The following is a 15490-nucleotide window of genomic DNA, read 5'->3' on the forward strand; positions in this document are numbered from 1 at the left end:
GAGGGGGCTTAATGGGTGATAGAGAGACTGTGTTGAGGGGGATGGCTTAATGGGTGATAGAGGAACTGTGTTGAGGGGATGGCTTAATGGGTGATAGAGGGACTGTGTTGAGGGGATGGCTTAATGGGTGATAGAGGGACTGTGTTGAGGGGCTTAATGGGTGATAGAGGACCTGTGTTGAGGGGATGGCTTAATGGGTGATAGAGGGACTGTGTTGAGGGGATGGCTTAATGGGTGATAGAGGGACTGTGTTGAGGGGATGGCTTAATGGGTGATAGAGGAACTGTGTTGAGGGGATGGCTTAATGGGTGATAGAGGAACTGTGTTGAGGGGATGGCTTAATGGGTGATAGAGGGACTGTGTTGAGGGGATGGCTTAATGGGTGATAGAGGACCTGTGTTGAGGGGATGGCTTAATGGGTGATAGAGGAACTGTGTTGAGGGGATGGCTTAATGGGTGATAGAGGGACTGTGTTGAGGGGATGGCTTAATGGGTGATAGAGAGACTGTGTTGAGGGGATGGCTGAATGGGTGATAGAGGGACTGTGTTGAGGGGATGGCTTAATGGGTAATAGAGGGACTGTGTTGAGGGGCTTAATGGGTGATAGAGAGACTGTGTTGAGGGGATGGCTTAATGGGTGATAGAGGAACTGTGTTGAGGGGATGTCTTAATGGGTGATAGAGGGACTGTGTTGAGGGGATGGCTTAATGGGTGATAGAGGGACTGTGTTGAGGGGCTGGCTTAATGGGTGATAGAGGGACTGTGTTGAGGGGATGGCTTAATGGGTGATAGAGGAACTGTGTTGAGGGGATGGCTTAATGGGTGATAGAGGCGCTGTGTTGAGAGGATGGCTTAATGGGTGATAGAGGGACTGTGTTGAGGGGCTTAATGGGTGATAGAGGGACTGTGTTGAGGGGATGGCTTAATGGGTGATAGAGGGACTGTGTTGAGGGGATGGCTTAATGGGTGATAGAGGGACTGTGTTGAGGGGCTTAATGGGTGATAGAGAGACTGTGTTGAGGGGATGGCTTAATGGGTGATAGAGGGACTGTGTTGAGGGGCTTAATGGGTGATAGAGAGACTGTGTTGAGGGGATGGCTTAATGGGTGATAGAGGGACTGTGTTGAGGGGATGGCTTAATGGGTGATAGAGGGACTGTGTTGAGGGGATGGCTTAATGGGTGATAGAGGGACTGTGTTGAGGGGATGGCTTAATGGGTGATAGAGGGACTGTGTTGAGGGGCTTAATGGGTGATAGAGAGACTGTGTTGAGGGGATGGCTTAATGGGTGATCGAGGGACTGTGTTGATGGGATGGCTTAATGGGTGATAGAGGGACTGTGTTGAGGGGCTTCATGGGTGATAGAGAGACTGTGTTGAGGGTATGGCTTAATGGGTGATAGAGGGACTGTGTTGAGGGGATGGCTTAATGGGTGATAGAGGGACTGTGTTGAGGGGATGGCTTAATGGGTGATAGAGGGACTGTGTTGAGGGGATGGCTTAATGGGTGATAGAGGAACTGTGTTGAGGGGCTTAATGGGTGATAGAGGGACTGTGTTGAGGGGATGGCTTAATGGGTGATAGAGGGACTGTGTTGAGGGGATGGCTTAATGGGTGATAGAGGGACTGTGTTGAGGGGCTTAATGGGTGATAGAGGAACTGTGTTGAGGGGATGGCTTAATGGGTGATAGAGGAACTGTGTTGAGGGGATGGCTTAATGGGTGATAGAGGGACTGTGTTGAGGGGATGGCTTAATGGGTGATAGAGGGACTGTGTTGAGGGGATGGCTTAATGTGTGATAGAGGGACTGTGTTGAGGGGATGGCTTAATGGGTGATAGAGGGACTGTGTTGAGGGGATGGCTTAATGGGTGATAGAGGGACTGTGTTGAGGGGCTTAATGGGTGATAGAGAGAATGTGTTGAGGGGATGGCTTAATGGGTGATAGAGGAACTGTGTTGAGGGGATGGCTTAATGGGTGATCGAGGGACTGTGTTGAGGGGATGGCTTAATGGGTGATCGAGGGACTGTGTTGAGGGGATGGCTTAATGGGTGATAGAGGGACTGTGTTGAGGGGCTGGCTTAATGGGTGATAGAGGGACTGTGTTGAGGGGATGGCTTAATGGGTGATAGAGAGACTGTGTTGAGGGGATGGCTGAATGGGTGATAGAGGGACTGTGTTGAGGGGATGGCTTAATGGGTAATAGAGGGACTGTGTTGAGGGGCTTAATGGGTGATAGAGAGACTGTGTTGAGGGGATGGCTTAATGGGTGATAGAGAGACTGTGTTGAGGGGATGGCTTAATGGGTGATAGAGGGACTGTGTTGAGGGGATGGCTTAATGGGTGATAGAGGGACTGTGTTGAGGGGATGGCTTAATGGGTGATAGAGGAACTGTGTTGAGGGGCTTAATGGGTGATAGAGGGACTGTGTTGAGGGGATGGCTTAATGGGTGATAGAGGGACTGTGTTGAGGGGATGGCTTAATGGGTGATAGAGGGACTGTGTTGAGGGGCTTAATGGGTGATAGAGGAACTGTGTTGAGGGGATGGCTTAATGGGTGATAGAGGAACTGTGTTGAGGGGATGGCTTAATGGGTGATAGAGGGACTGTGTTGAGGGGATGGCTTAATGGGTGATAGAGGACCTGTGTTGAGGGGATGGCTTAATGGGTGATAGAGGGACTGTGTTGAGGGGATGGCTTAATGGGTGATAGAGGAACTGTGTTGAGGGGATGGCTTAATGGGTGATAGAGGGACTGTGTTGAGGGGGTGGCTTAATGGGTGATAGAGGGACTGTGTTGAGGGGATGGCTTAATGGGTGATAGAGGGACTGTGTTGAGGGGATGGCTTAATGGGTGATAGAGGGACCGTGTTGAGGGGCTTAATGGGTGATAGAGGGACTGTGTTGAGGGGATGGCTTAATGGGTGATAGAGGGACTGTGTTGAGGGGATGGCTTAATGGGTGATAGAGGGACTGTGTTGAGGGGATGGCTTAATGGGTGATAGAGGAACTGTGTTGAGGGGATGGCTTAATGGGTGATAGAGGCACTGTGTTGAGGGGCTTAATGGGTGATAGAGGGACTGTGTTGAGGGGATGGCTTAATGGGTGATAGAGGGACTGTGTTGAGGGGATGGTTTAATGGGTGATAGAGGGACTGTGTTGAGGGGATGGCTTAATGTGTGATAGAGAGACTGTGTTGAGGGGATGGCTTAATGGTTGATAGAGGGACTGTGTTGAGGGGATGGCTTAATGGGTGATAGAGGAACTGTGTTGAGGGGATGGCTTAATGGGTGATAGAGGGACTGTGTTGAGGGGATGGCTTAATGGGTGATAGAGGACCTGTGTTGAGGGGCTTAATGGGTGATAGAGGGACTGTGTTGAGGGGATGGCTTAATGGGTGATAGAGGGACTGTGTTGAGGGGATGGTTTAATGGGTGATAGAGGGACTGTGTTGAGGGGATGGCTTAATGGGTGATAGAGAGACTGTGTTGAGGGGATGGCTTAATGGTTGATAGAGGGACTGTGTTGAGGGGATGGCTTAATGGGTGATAGAGGACCTGTGTTGAGGGGATGGCTTAATGGGTGATAGAGGGACTGTGTTGAGGGGCTTAATGGGTGATAGAGGACCTGTGTTGAGGGGCTTAATGGGTGATAGAGGGACTGTGTTGAGGGGCTTAATGAGTGATAGAGGGACTGTGTTGAGGGGCTTAATGGGTGATAGAGGGACTGTGTTGAGGGGATGGCTTAATGGGTGATAGAGGGACTGTGTTGAGGGGATGGCTTAATGGGTGATAGAGGGACTGTGTTGAGGGGCTTAATGGGTGATAGAGAGAATGTGTTGAGGGGATGGCTTAATGGGTGATAGAGGAACTGTGTTGAGGGGATGGCTTAATGGGTGATCGAGGGACTGTTTTGAGGGGATGGCTTAATGGGTGATCGAGGGACTGTGTTGAGGGGATGGCTTAATGGGTGATAGAGGGACTGTGTTGAGGGGCTGGCTTAATGGGTGATAGAGGGACTGTGTTGAGGGGATGGCTTAATGGGTGATAGAGGGACTGTGTTGAGGGGATGGCTTAATGGGTGATAGAGAGACTGTGTTGAGGGGATGGCTTAATGGGTGATAGAGGGACTGTGTTGAGGGGATGGCTTAATGGGTGATAGAGGGACTGTGTTGAGGGGATGGCTTAATGGGTGATAGAGGACCTGTGTTGAGGGGATGGCTTAATGGGTGATAGAGGGACTGTGTTGAGGGGATGGCTTAATGGGTGATAGAGGAACTGTGTTGAGGGGGATGGCTTAATGGGTGATAGAGGGACTGTGTTGAGGGGGGTGGCTTAATGGGTGATAGAGGGACTGTGTTGAGGGGGATGGCTTAATGGGTGATAGAGGGACTGTGTTGAGGGGCTTAATGGGTGATAGAGGGACTGTGTTGAGGGGCTTAATGGGTGATAGAGGGACTGTGTTGAGGGGATGGCTTAATGGGTGATAGAGGGACTGTGTTGAGGGGATGGCTTAATGGGTGATAGAGGAACTGTGTTGAGGGGATGGCTTAATGGGTGATAGAGGGACTGTGTTGAGGGGATGGCTTAATGGGTGATAGAGGGACTGTGTTGAGGGGCTTAATGGGTGATAGAGGGACTGTGTTGAGGGGATGGCTTAATGGGTGATAGAGGAACTGTGTTGAGGGGATGGCTTAATGGGTGATAGAGGGACTGTGTTGAGGGGATGGCTTAATGGGTGATAGAGAGACTGTGTTGAGGGGATGGCTTAATGGGTGATAGAGGGACTGTGTTGAGGGGATGGCTTAATGGGTGATAGAGGGACTGTGTTGAGGGGATGGCTTAATGGGTGATAGAGGGACCGTGTTGAGGGGCTTAATGGGTGATAGAGGGACTGTGTTGAGGGGATGGCTTAATGGGTGATAGAGGGACTGTGTTGAGGGGATGGCTTAATGGGTGATAGAGGGACTGTGTTGAGGGGATGGCTTAATGGGTGATAGAGGAACTGTGTTGAGGGGATGGCTTAATGGGTGATAGAGGCACTGTGTTGAGGGGCTTAATGGGTGATAGAGGGACTGTGTTGAGGGGATGGCTTAATGGGTGATAGAGGGACTGTGTTGAGGGGATGGTTTAATGGGTGATAGAGGGACTGTGTTGAGGGGATGGCTTAATGTGTGATAGAGAGACTGTGTTGAGGGGATGGCTTAATGGTTGATAGAGGGACTGTGTTGAGGGGATGGCTTAATGGGTGATAGAGGAACTGTGTTGAGGGGATGGCTTAATGGGTGATAGAGGGACTGTGTTGAGGGGATGGCTTAATGGGTGATAGAGGACCTGTGTTGAGGGGGCTTAATGGGTGAGTAGAGGGACTGTGTTGAGGGGATGGCTTAATGGGTGATAGAGGGACTGTGTTGAGGGGATGGTTTAATGGGTGATAGAGGGACTGTGTTGAGGGGATGGCTTAATGGGTGATAGAGAGACTGTGTTGAGGGGATGGCTTAATGGTTGATAGAGGGACTGTGTTGAGGGGATGGCTTAATGGGTGATAGAGGAACTGTGTTGAGGGGATGGCTTAATGGGTGATAGAGGGACTGTGTTGAGGGGATGGCTTAATGGGTGATAGAGGACCTGTGTTGAGGGGCTTAATGGGTGATAGAGGGACTGTGTTGAGGGGCTTAATGGGTGATAGAGGGACTGTGTTGAGGGGCTTAATGGGTGATAGAGGGACTGTGTTGAGGGGATGGCTTAATGGGTGATAGAGGGACTGTGTTGAGGGGATGGCTTAATGGGTGATAGAGGGACTGTGTTGAGGGGCTTTCTATTCTAATACATCTCTATCTCTACCTCTAATCTAATACATCTCTATCTCCACCTCTAATCTAATAATCTCTATCTCTACCTCTAATCTAATACATCTCTATCTCTACCTCTAATCTAATACATCTCTATCTCTACCTCTAATCTAATACATCTCTATCTCCACCTCTAATCTAATACATCTCTATCTCCACCTCTAATCTAATACATCTATATCTCTACCTCTAATCTAATACATCTCTATCTCTACCTCTAATCTAATACATCTCTAATCTAATACATCTCTATCTCTAATCTAATACATCTCTATCTCTACATCTAATCTAATACATCTCTATCTCTACCTCTATTCTAATACATCTCTATCTCTACTTCTAATCTAATACATCTCTATCTCTACCTCTAATCTAATACATCTCTATCTCTACCTCTAATCTAATACATCTCTATCTCTACCTCTAATCTAATACATCTCTATCTCTGTATTATATCAACAACATGCGCTGAGGAGCTGTGACTGCTCAAGAGACGAAACTATTCATTAGTCACTCCGAGGGACACAGCTGAGCCAAACCACACCAGGGGACAGCAGGGCACACAGAGGCAATAAGCGGGAGTCTGTGGAGTCCAGAGTCTCTCTGGGGATAATCATTAAGGTTCTTTCGAGGCTGAGGTACTCTAGAGGGCAGGTTTACAGTGGGGAAAAAAAGTATTTAGTCAGCCACCAATTGTGCAAATTCTCCCACTTAAAAAGATGAGAGAGGCCTGTAATTTTCATCATAGGTACACGTCAATTATGACAGACAAAATGAGAAAAAAAATTCCAGAAAATCGCATTGTAGGATTTTTAATGAATTTATTTGCAAATTATGGGGGAAAATAAGTATTTGGTCAATAACAAAAGTTTCTCAATACTTTGTTATATACCCTTTGTTGGCAATGACACAGGTCAAATGTTTTCTGTAAGTCTTCACAAGGTTTTTACACACTGTTGCTGGTATTTTGGCCCATTCCTCCATGCAGATCTCCTCTAGAGCAGTGATGTTTTGTGGCTGTCGCTGGGCAACACAGACTTTCAACTCCCTCCAAAGATTTTCTATGGGGTTGAGATCTGGAGACTGGCTAGGCCACTCCAGGACCTTGAAATGTTTCTTACGAAGCCTCTCCTTCATTGCCCGGGCGGTGTGTTTGGGATCATTGTCATGCTGAAAGACCCAGCCACGTTTCATCTTCAATGCACTTGCTGATGGAAGGAGGTTTTCACTCAAAATCTCACGAACATGGCCCCATTCATTCTTTCCTTTACACGGATCAGTCGTCCTGGTCCCTTTGCAGAAAAAACAGCCCCAAAGCATGATGTTTCCACCCCCATGCTCCACAGTAGGTATGGTGTTCTTTGGATGCAACTCAGCATTCTTTGTCCTCCAAACACGACGAGTTGAGTTTTTACCAAAAAGTTATATTTTGGTTTCATCTGACCATATGACATTCTCCCAATCCTCTTCTGGATCATCCAAATGCACTCTAGCAAACTTCAGACGGGCCTGGACATGTACTGGCTTAAGCAGGGGGGACACGTCTTGCACTGCAGGATTTGAGTCCCTGGCAGCGTAGTGTTACTGATGGTAGGCTTTGTTACTTTGGTCCCAGCTCTCTGCAGGTCATTCACTAGGTCCCCCCGTGTGGTTCTGGGATTTTTGCTCACCGTTCTTGTGATCATTTTGACCCACGGGGTGAGATCTTGCGTGGAGCCCCAGATCGAGGGAGATTATCAGTGGTCTTGTATGTCTTCCATTTCCTAATAATTGCTCCCACAGTTGATTTCTTCAAACCAAGCTGCTTACCATTGCAGATTCAGTCTTTCCAGCCTGGTGCAGGTCTACAATTTTGTTTCTGGTGTCCTTTGACAGCTCTTTGGTCTTGGCCATAGTGGAGTTTGGAGTGTGACTGTTTGAGGTTGTGGACAGGTGTCTTTTATACTGATAACAAGTTCAAACAGGTGCCATTAATATAGGTAACGAGTGGAGGACAGAGGAGCCTCTTAAAGAAGAAGTTACAGGTCTGTGAGAGCCAGAAATCTTGCTTGTTTGTAGGTGACCAAATACTTATTTTCCACCATAATTTGCAAATAAATTCATTAAAAATCCTACAATGTCTGTCATAGTTGACGTGTACCTATGATGAAAATTACAAGCCTCTCTCATCTTTTTAAGTGGGAGAACTTGCACAATTGGTGGCTGACTAAATCATTTTTCCCCCCGCTGTCTGTGTAGAGGTTGAGGTGGGCTATAGCCAGCCCAGACCCTGGTTGCTGTCTGTGTAGAGGTTGAGGTGGGTTATAGCCAGCCCAGACCCTGGTTGCTGTCTGTGTAGAGGTTGAGGTGGGTTATAGCCAGCCCATACCCTGGTTGCTGTCTGTGTAGAGGTTGAGGTGGGTTATAGCCAGCCCAGACCCTGGTTGACAGGTTTATCACACATCTCATGTTTACTCCAGTGGCCCTCCTCTCTCTACCTTCATTCTCTATATTCCCTTGGCAACCATAACCTGATTCAGCCCTGCCATCCACACACACACAGCCTGATGAGAGACAAGCCTGAACCTCAACAAGCCAGGTGCTGCTGCTGAAAGATATACAGTTTACAGTGTTTCTGGGCTAGAGAGAGAGCAACACTGTGACAACAACACAACACCGTGACAGACCAGTGTCAACACCACAACACCGTGACAGACCAGTGTCAACACCACAACACCGTGACAGACCAGTGTCAACACCATGACAGACCAGTGTCAACACCATGACAGACCAGTGTCAACACCACAACACCGTGACAGACCAGTGTCAACACCACAACACCGTGACAGACCAGTGTCAACAACACAACACCATGACAGACCAGTGTCAACACCATGACAGACCAGTGTCAACACCACAACACCGTGACAGACCAGTGTCAACACCATGACAGACCAGTGTCAACACCATGACAGACCAGGGTCAACACCATGACAGACCAGGGTCAACACCACGACAGACCAGTGTCAACACCACGACAGACCAGTGTCAACAACACAACACCATGACAGACCAGTGTCAACACCATGACAGACCAGTGTCAACACCACAACACCGTGACAGACCAGTGTCAACACCACAACACCGTGACAGACCAGTGTCAAAACCATGACAGACCAGTGTCAACACCATGACAGACCAGGGTCAACACCATGACAGACCAGGGTCAACACCATGACAGACCAGTGTCAACACCATGACAGACCAGTGTCAACAACACAACACCATGACAGACCAGTGTCAACACCATGACAGACCAGTGTCAACACCACAACACCGTGACAGACCAGTGTCAACACCACAACACCATGACAGACCAGTGTCAACACCATGACAGACCAGGGTCAACACCATGACAGACCAGTGTCAACACCATGACAGACCAGTGTCAACACCACAACACCGTGACAGACCAGTGTCAACACCACAACACCATGACAGACCAGTGTCAACACCATGACAGACCAGTGTCAACACCATGACAGACCAGTGTCAACACCACAACACCGTGACAGACCAGTGTCAACACCATGACAGACCAGTGTCAACACCATGACAGACCAGTGTCAACACCATGACAGACCAGTGTCAACACCATGACAGACCAGTGTCAACACCATGACAGACCAGTGTCAACACCATGACAGACCAGTGTCAACACCGTGACAGACCAGTGTCAACACCGTGACAGACCAGTGTCAACACCGTGACAGACCAGTGTCAACACCATGACAGACCAGTGTCAACACCATGACAGACCAGGGTCAACACCATGACAGACCAGTGTCAACACCACAACACCGTGACAGACCAGTGTCAACACCACAACACCGTGACAGACCAGTGTCGACACCACAACACCATGACAGACCAGTGTCAACACCATGACAGACCAGGGTCAACACCATGACAGACCAGGGTCAACACCACCGGGAGACCCATGGGGCGACCGGGAGACCCATGGGGCGACCGGGAGACCCATGGGGCGACCGGGAGACCCATGGGGCGGAGCACAATTGGCCCAGCGTCGTCCAGGGTAGGGGAGATTTTGGCCGGAGTTGCAACGATGGGACAAGACTGTAGCTACCAATTGGACACCTCGAAATTGGGGAGAAAAAGGGGGTAAAACACCCCCAAAATACACAAAATACAATAAAAATAAGATCTCTCTCTAGTGTCATGACAGGGAATGTAGTGAGAACAGAGGTAGAAAGAATAGTCTATCAACTCTTTGGGAGAGCTGAAGAAGCTTTGTAGGCTAGAGATGACATTAATATCTTAAAACAACAAGATATGTCACCATTATGAGGGACATATAATATGCCATTTAGCAGACGCTTTTATCCATAGCGATTTACAGTCATGCGTGTATACTTTTTTTGTGTATGGGTGGTCCCGGGGATCGAACCCACTACCTTGGCGTTATAAGCGCCGTGCTCTACCAGCTGAGCTACAGAGGACATAACAGAGACTCCTCGCTCTCTATCTGGCTTTACATATTGTACTGAAGTGGTGAGATGGTGAGCTCATATTATGCCTATCAGAGACAGAGAATCATATTAAATTACTGATCTACCCCAAGCCACCGACATCACCATTAGCAGCAGGCAGATGGAAATGTATTGTCCGTCTGGCCTACACGAGTAGTGTTGTTCCCCGGAAGCAGCCTCCACACAGCAGGCGGACAGGAGAACACGTCTCAGAGATTCCGCTTCGGGAATAACAGCCTATCAACATAGAACCTGAATATACCACAGACATACAGGACAACACATGACAAAAAACAACAACAACCTGACAAACACCTGTATGTTTGTAGTGCAAACGTTGTGCGAATGTTCTGTGACTGGATATATATATATATATTTCGCAGATTTTTTATTGATGACCGTTGAATATGAATAACATCTATGAAATTGAGATATCAAATCTAACACTGTCTGGCACAGATGTGCGCACACTGACTCAACACATCCCGTTCTGTTATGGACACATTCATGTGAACAAGGACAACGTTTAGGCAAAATAAAACACATTCTGAATATCCTAATTATTATGGGCTGGGTCTAAAACGCTCATGATGGAGATGAAGGTAAAACGCTCTCCTCCACCGTTCTGCTTTATTACGCTACGGCCGGGTCTACCCGGGTAACGGTTACAATAATAATCAGTCACGTACCTGTCTCACGACAATAACGGTCACATTTTCATTCTTTATCCAACGCCTTATTATTCCATCAATCTAACGGATATTGTGCTTCTGAGGAGCGCCCGGTTCTTCATCTGAATCATGTTCCCGTTCTGTTCGGTTCCAACCGTCACAATAACAGCCTCCTCCTCCTCGCGTCAACTGCTGCATCCCTGGAAAGTGGAAACAGGCTGCTAGGAACGAGACAAAATGTCGCGGAAGGTGAGAGGAGGAGAGAAGGGGAGGGGGGCAATATAATATAATCAATTCCTTTTCGCTCAATGGAGACGGTCACATGGTGTGATGATCACGTGCCCACTATGATAATATAGATAAAAGGTTAAAAACAGGCCTAGTCTGTGAACAACACTGGATCTTTGTCAAATCTCTAAATAAGGATGTCCTCTCCCTTCCTCTCATTCACTACTGATCTGACAGAAGTGACCAGGTGAAAGCAACCCTAATGATGATCTTCCACCATATTCATTTCACCTGTCGAGTCTCTTCCAATCAGTGAAGATGAAGGGGTTGAGGAGAGGATTTGGAAGAACCCTGCTCCACTTCCATCCACCGACAGAAAAGCTGCCCCCAGGGCTCTACCCAAAAGCTGCCCCCAGGGCCCTACCCAAAAGCTGCCCCCAGGGCCCTACCCAAAAGCTGCCCCCAGGGCCCTACCCAAAAGCTGCCCCCAGGGCCCTACCCAAAAGCTGCCCCCAGGGCCCTACCCAAAAGCTGCCCCCAGGGCTCTACCCAAAAGCTGCCCCCAGGGCCCTACCCAAAAGCTGCCCCCAGGGCTCTACCCAAAAGGCCTATCCGGTGCTGATGCTAACAATCTGGTTCATGTTCTTTAACTGTGAGAATAATTGACCAGATATAAATGTTTCCCATCTCCATAATGATAAAAAACTGTTTTGTTGGCAATCACGTTGTTAGTGAAGAGGGCCTGTGACGGTTTCTGCCTGTGATGGCTCCACTCCAGCATTTATGAATACATTAATTCACATAAAACTGAACATCATTTCAAGGCTGTCAGACTCATTATGTGACTCACAGCCATAACGCTACTCTGAGTTAACAGATATAAAAAAGCAGTCATAGCCATAACTCTACTCTGAGTCAACAGATATGAAAAGCAGTCATAGCCATAACTCTACTCTGAGTCAACAGATATGAAAAGCAGTCATAGCCATAACTCTACTCTGTCAACAGATATGAAAAGCAGTCATAGCCATAACTCTACTCTGAGTTAACAGATATGAAAAACAGTCATAGCCATACATCTACTCTGTCAACAGATATGAAAAGCAGTCATAGCCATAACTCTACTCTGAGTCAACAGATATGAAAAGCAGTCATAGCCATAACTCTACTCTGTCAACAGATATGAAAAGCAGTCATAGCCATAACTCTACTCTGAGTTAACAGATATGAAAAGCAGTCATAGCCATAACTCTACTCTGAGTTAACAGATATGAAAAGCAGTCATAGCCATAACTCTACTCTGAGTTAACAGATATGAAAAGCAGTCATAGCCATAACTCTACTCTGAGTTAACAGATATGAAAAGCAGTCATAGCCATAACTCTACTCTGAGTTAACAGATATGAAAAGCAGTCATAGCCATAACTCTACTCTGAGTTAACAGATATGAAAAGCAGTCATAGCCATAACTCTACTCTGAGTTAACAGATATGAAAAGCAGTCATAGCCATAACTCTACTCTGAGTTAACAGATATGAAAAGCAGTCATAGCCATAACTCTACTCTGAGTTAACAGATATGAAAAGCAGTCATAGCCATAACTCTACTCTGTCAACAGATATGAAAAGCAGTCATAGCCATAACTCTACTCTGAGTTAACAGATATGAAAAGCAGTCATAGCCATAACTCTACTCTGAGTTAACAGATATGAAAAGCAGTCATAGCCATAACTCTACTCTGAGTTAACAGATATGAAAAGCAGTCATAGCATAACTATACTCTGAGTTAACAGATATTAAAGCAATCATAGCCATAACTCTACTCTGAGTTAACAGATATGAAAAGCAGTCATAGCCATAACTCTACTCTGTCAACAGATATGAAAAGCAGTCATAGCCATAACTCTACTCTGAGTTAACAGATATGAAAAGCAGTCATAGCCATAACTCTACTCTGAGTTAACAGATATGAAAAGCAGTCATAGCCATAACTCTACTCTGAGTTAACAGATATGAAAAGCAGTCATAGCCATAACTCTACTCTGAGTTAACAGATATGAAAAGCAGTCATAGCCATAACTCTACTCTGTCAACAGATATGAAAAGCAGTCATAGCCATAACTCTACTCTGAGTTAACAGATATGAAAAGCAGTCATAGCCATAACTCTACTCTGAGTTAACAGATATGAAAAGCAGTCATAGCCATAACTCTACTCTGAGTTAACAGATATGAAAAGCAGTCATAGCCATAACTCTACTCTGTCAACAGATATGAAAAGCAGTCATAGCCATAACTCTACTCTGAGTTAACAGATATGAAAAGCAGTCATAGCCATAACTCTACTCTGTCAACAGATATGAAAAGCAGTCATAGCCATAACTCTACTCTGTTAACAGATATGAAAAGCAGTCATAGCCATAACTCTACTCTGAGTTAACAGATATGAAAAGCAGTCATAGCCATAACTCTACTCTGAGTCAACAGATATGAAAAGCAGTCATAGCCATAACTCTACTCTGAGTTAACAGATATGAAAAGCAGTCATAGCATAACTATACTCTGAGTTAACAGATATGAAAGCAATCATAGCCATAACTCTACTCTGAGTTAACAGATATGAAAAGCAGTCATAGCCATAACTCTACTCTGAGTCAACAGATATGAAAAGCAGTCATAGCCATAACTCTACTCTGTCAACAGATATGAAAAGCAGTCATAGCCATAACTACTCTGAGTTAACAGATATGAAAAGCAGTCATAGCCATAACTCTACTCTGTCAACAGATATGAAAAGCAGTCATAGCCATAACTCTACTCTGAGTTAACAGATATGAAAAGCAGTCATAGCCATAACTCTACTCTGTCAACAGATATGAAAAGCAGTCATAGCCATAACTCTACTCTGTCAACAGATATGAAAAGCAGTCATAGCCATACCTCTACTCTGAGTTAACAGATATGAAAAGCAGTCATAGCCATAACTCTACTCTGTTAACAGATATGAAAAGCAGTCATAGCCATAACTCTACTCTGAGTTAACAGATATGAAAAGCAGTCATAGCCATAACTCTACTCTGAGTCAACAGATATGAAAAGCAGTCATAGCCATAACTCTACTCTGAGTTAACAGATATGAAAAGCAGTCATAGCATAACTATACTCTGAGTTAACAGATATGAAAGCAATCATAGCCATAACTCTACTCTGAGTTAACAGATATGAAAAGCAGTCATAGCCATAACTCTACTCTGTCAACAGATATGAAAAGCAGTCATAGCCATAACTCTACTCTGAGTTAACAGATATGAAAAGCAGTCATAGCCATACCTCTACTCTGAGTTAACAGATATGAAAAGCAGTCATAGCCATAACTCTACTCTGTCAACAGATATGAAAAGCAGTCATAGCCATAACTCTACTCTGAGTTAACAGATATGAAAAGCAGTCATAGCCATAACTCTACTCTGTCAACAGATATGAAAAGCAGTCATAGCCATAACTCTACTCTGAGTTAACAGATATGAAAAGCAGTCATAGCCATAACCCTACGCTGTCAACATATATGAAAAGCAGTCATAGCCATAACTCTACTCTGAGTCAACAGATATGAAAAGCAGTCATAGCCATACCTCTACTCTGAGTTAACAGATATGAAAAGCAGTCATAGCCATACATCTACTCTGAGTTAACAGATATGAAAAGCAGTCATAGCCATAACTCTACTCTGAGTCAACAGATATGAAAAGCAGTCATAACCATAACTCTACTCTGAGTTAACAGATATGAAAAGCAGTCATAGCCATAACTCTACTCTGAGTCAACAGATGAAAAGCAGTCATAGCCATAACTCTACTCTGAGTCAACAGATGAAAAGCAGTCATTTAAGTAGATGTTGACTCATGGATGTTAGAAGCAGATGTGGCTCCATCTGTCTGATAGATGCAGTGCCATTTCCTCATCGTTCATCCACACCCAATATTTTAATAAAACTCATTATCAGCCTACATGACATCACACCACTACCCTCACTCTGTCAAGGGGTCCGGGCCTTAGGAGGTAGAGTCCTAGCCCTGTTGCATCAGAGTTGCTGGTTCAATTTGTACATTTTACATTTACGTCATTTAGCAGACGCTCTTATCCAGAGCGACTTACAAATTGGTGCATTCACCTTATGATAGCCAGTGGGACAACCACTTTACAATATATATATATA

The 15490-nt window shown here is 46.0% G+C and overlaps 1 protein-coding gene across 2 annotated transcripts in view; it reads right to left on the reverse strand.

The window, feature by feature from the left end:
• LOC121564831 (probable G-protein coupled receptor 19) overlaps nt 1–11330 on the reverse strand; it is a 60014-nt gene extending 48684 nt beyond the window's left edge. For both annotated transcript variants that reach the window (XR_006658499.1, XM_045214545.1), the window contains exon 1: nt 11066–11330. The gene's annotated coding sequence lies outside the window, so the exon portion shown is untranslated. The remainder of the gene's footprint in view (nt 1–11065) is intronic.
• Between the last annotated feature and the right edge of the window lie 4160 nt (nt 11331–15490).

This window comes from Coregonus clupeaformis, unplaced genomic scaffold (genome assembly GCF_020615455.1).
Source record: "Coregonus clupeaformis isolate EN_2021a unplaced genomic scaffold, ASM2061545v1 scaf0276, whole genome shotgun sequence".
In the NCBI taxonomy this organism is placed as follows: domain Eukaryota; kingdom Metazoa; phylum Chordata; class Actinopteri; order Salmoniformes; family Salmonidae; genus Coregonus; species Coregonus clupeaformis.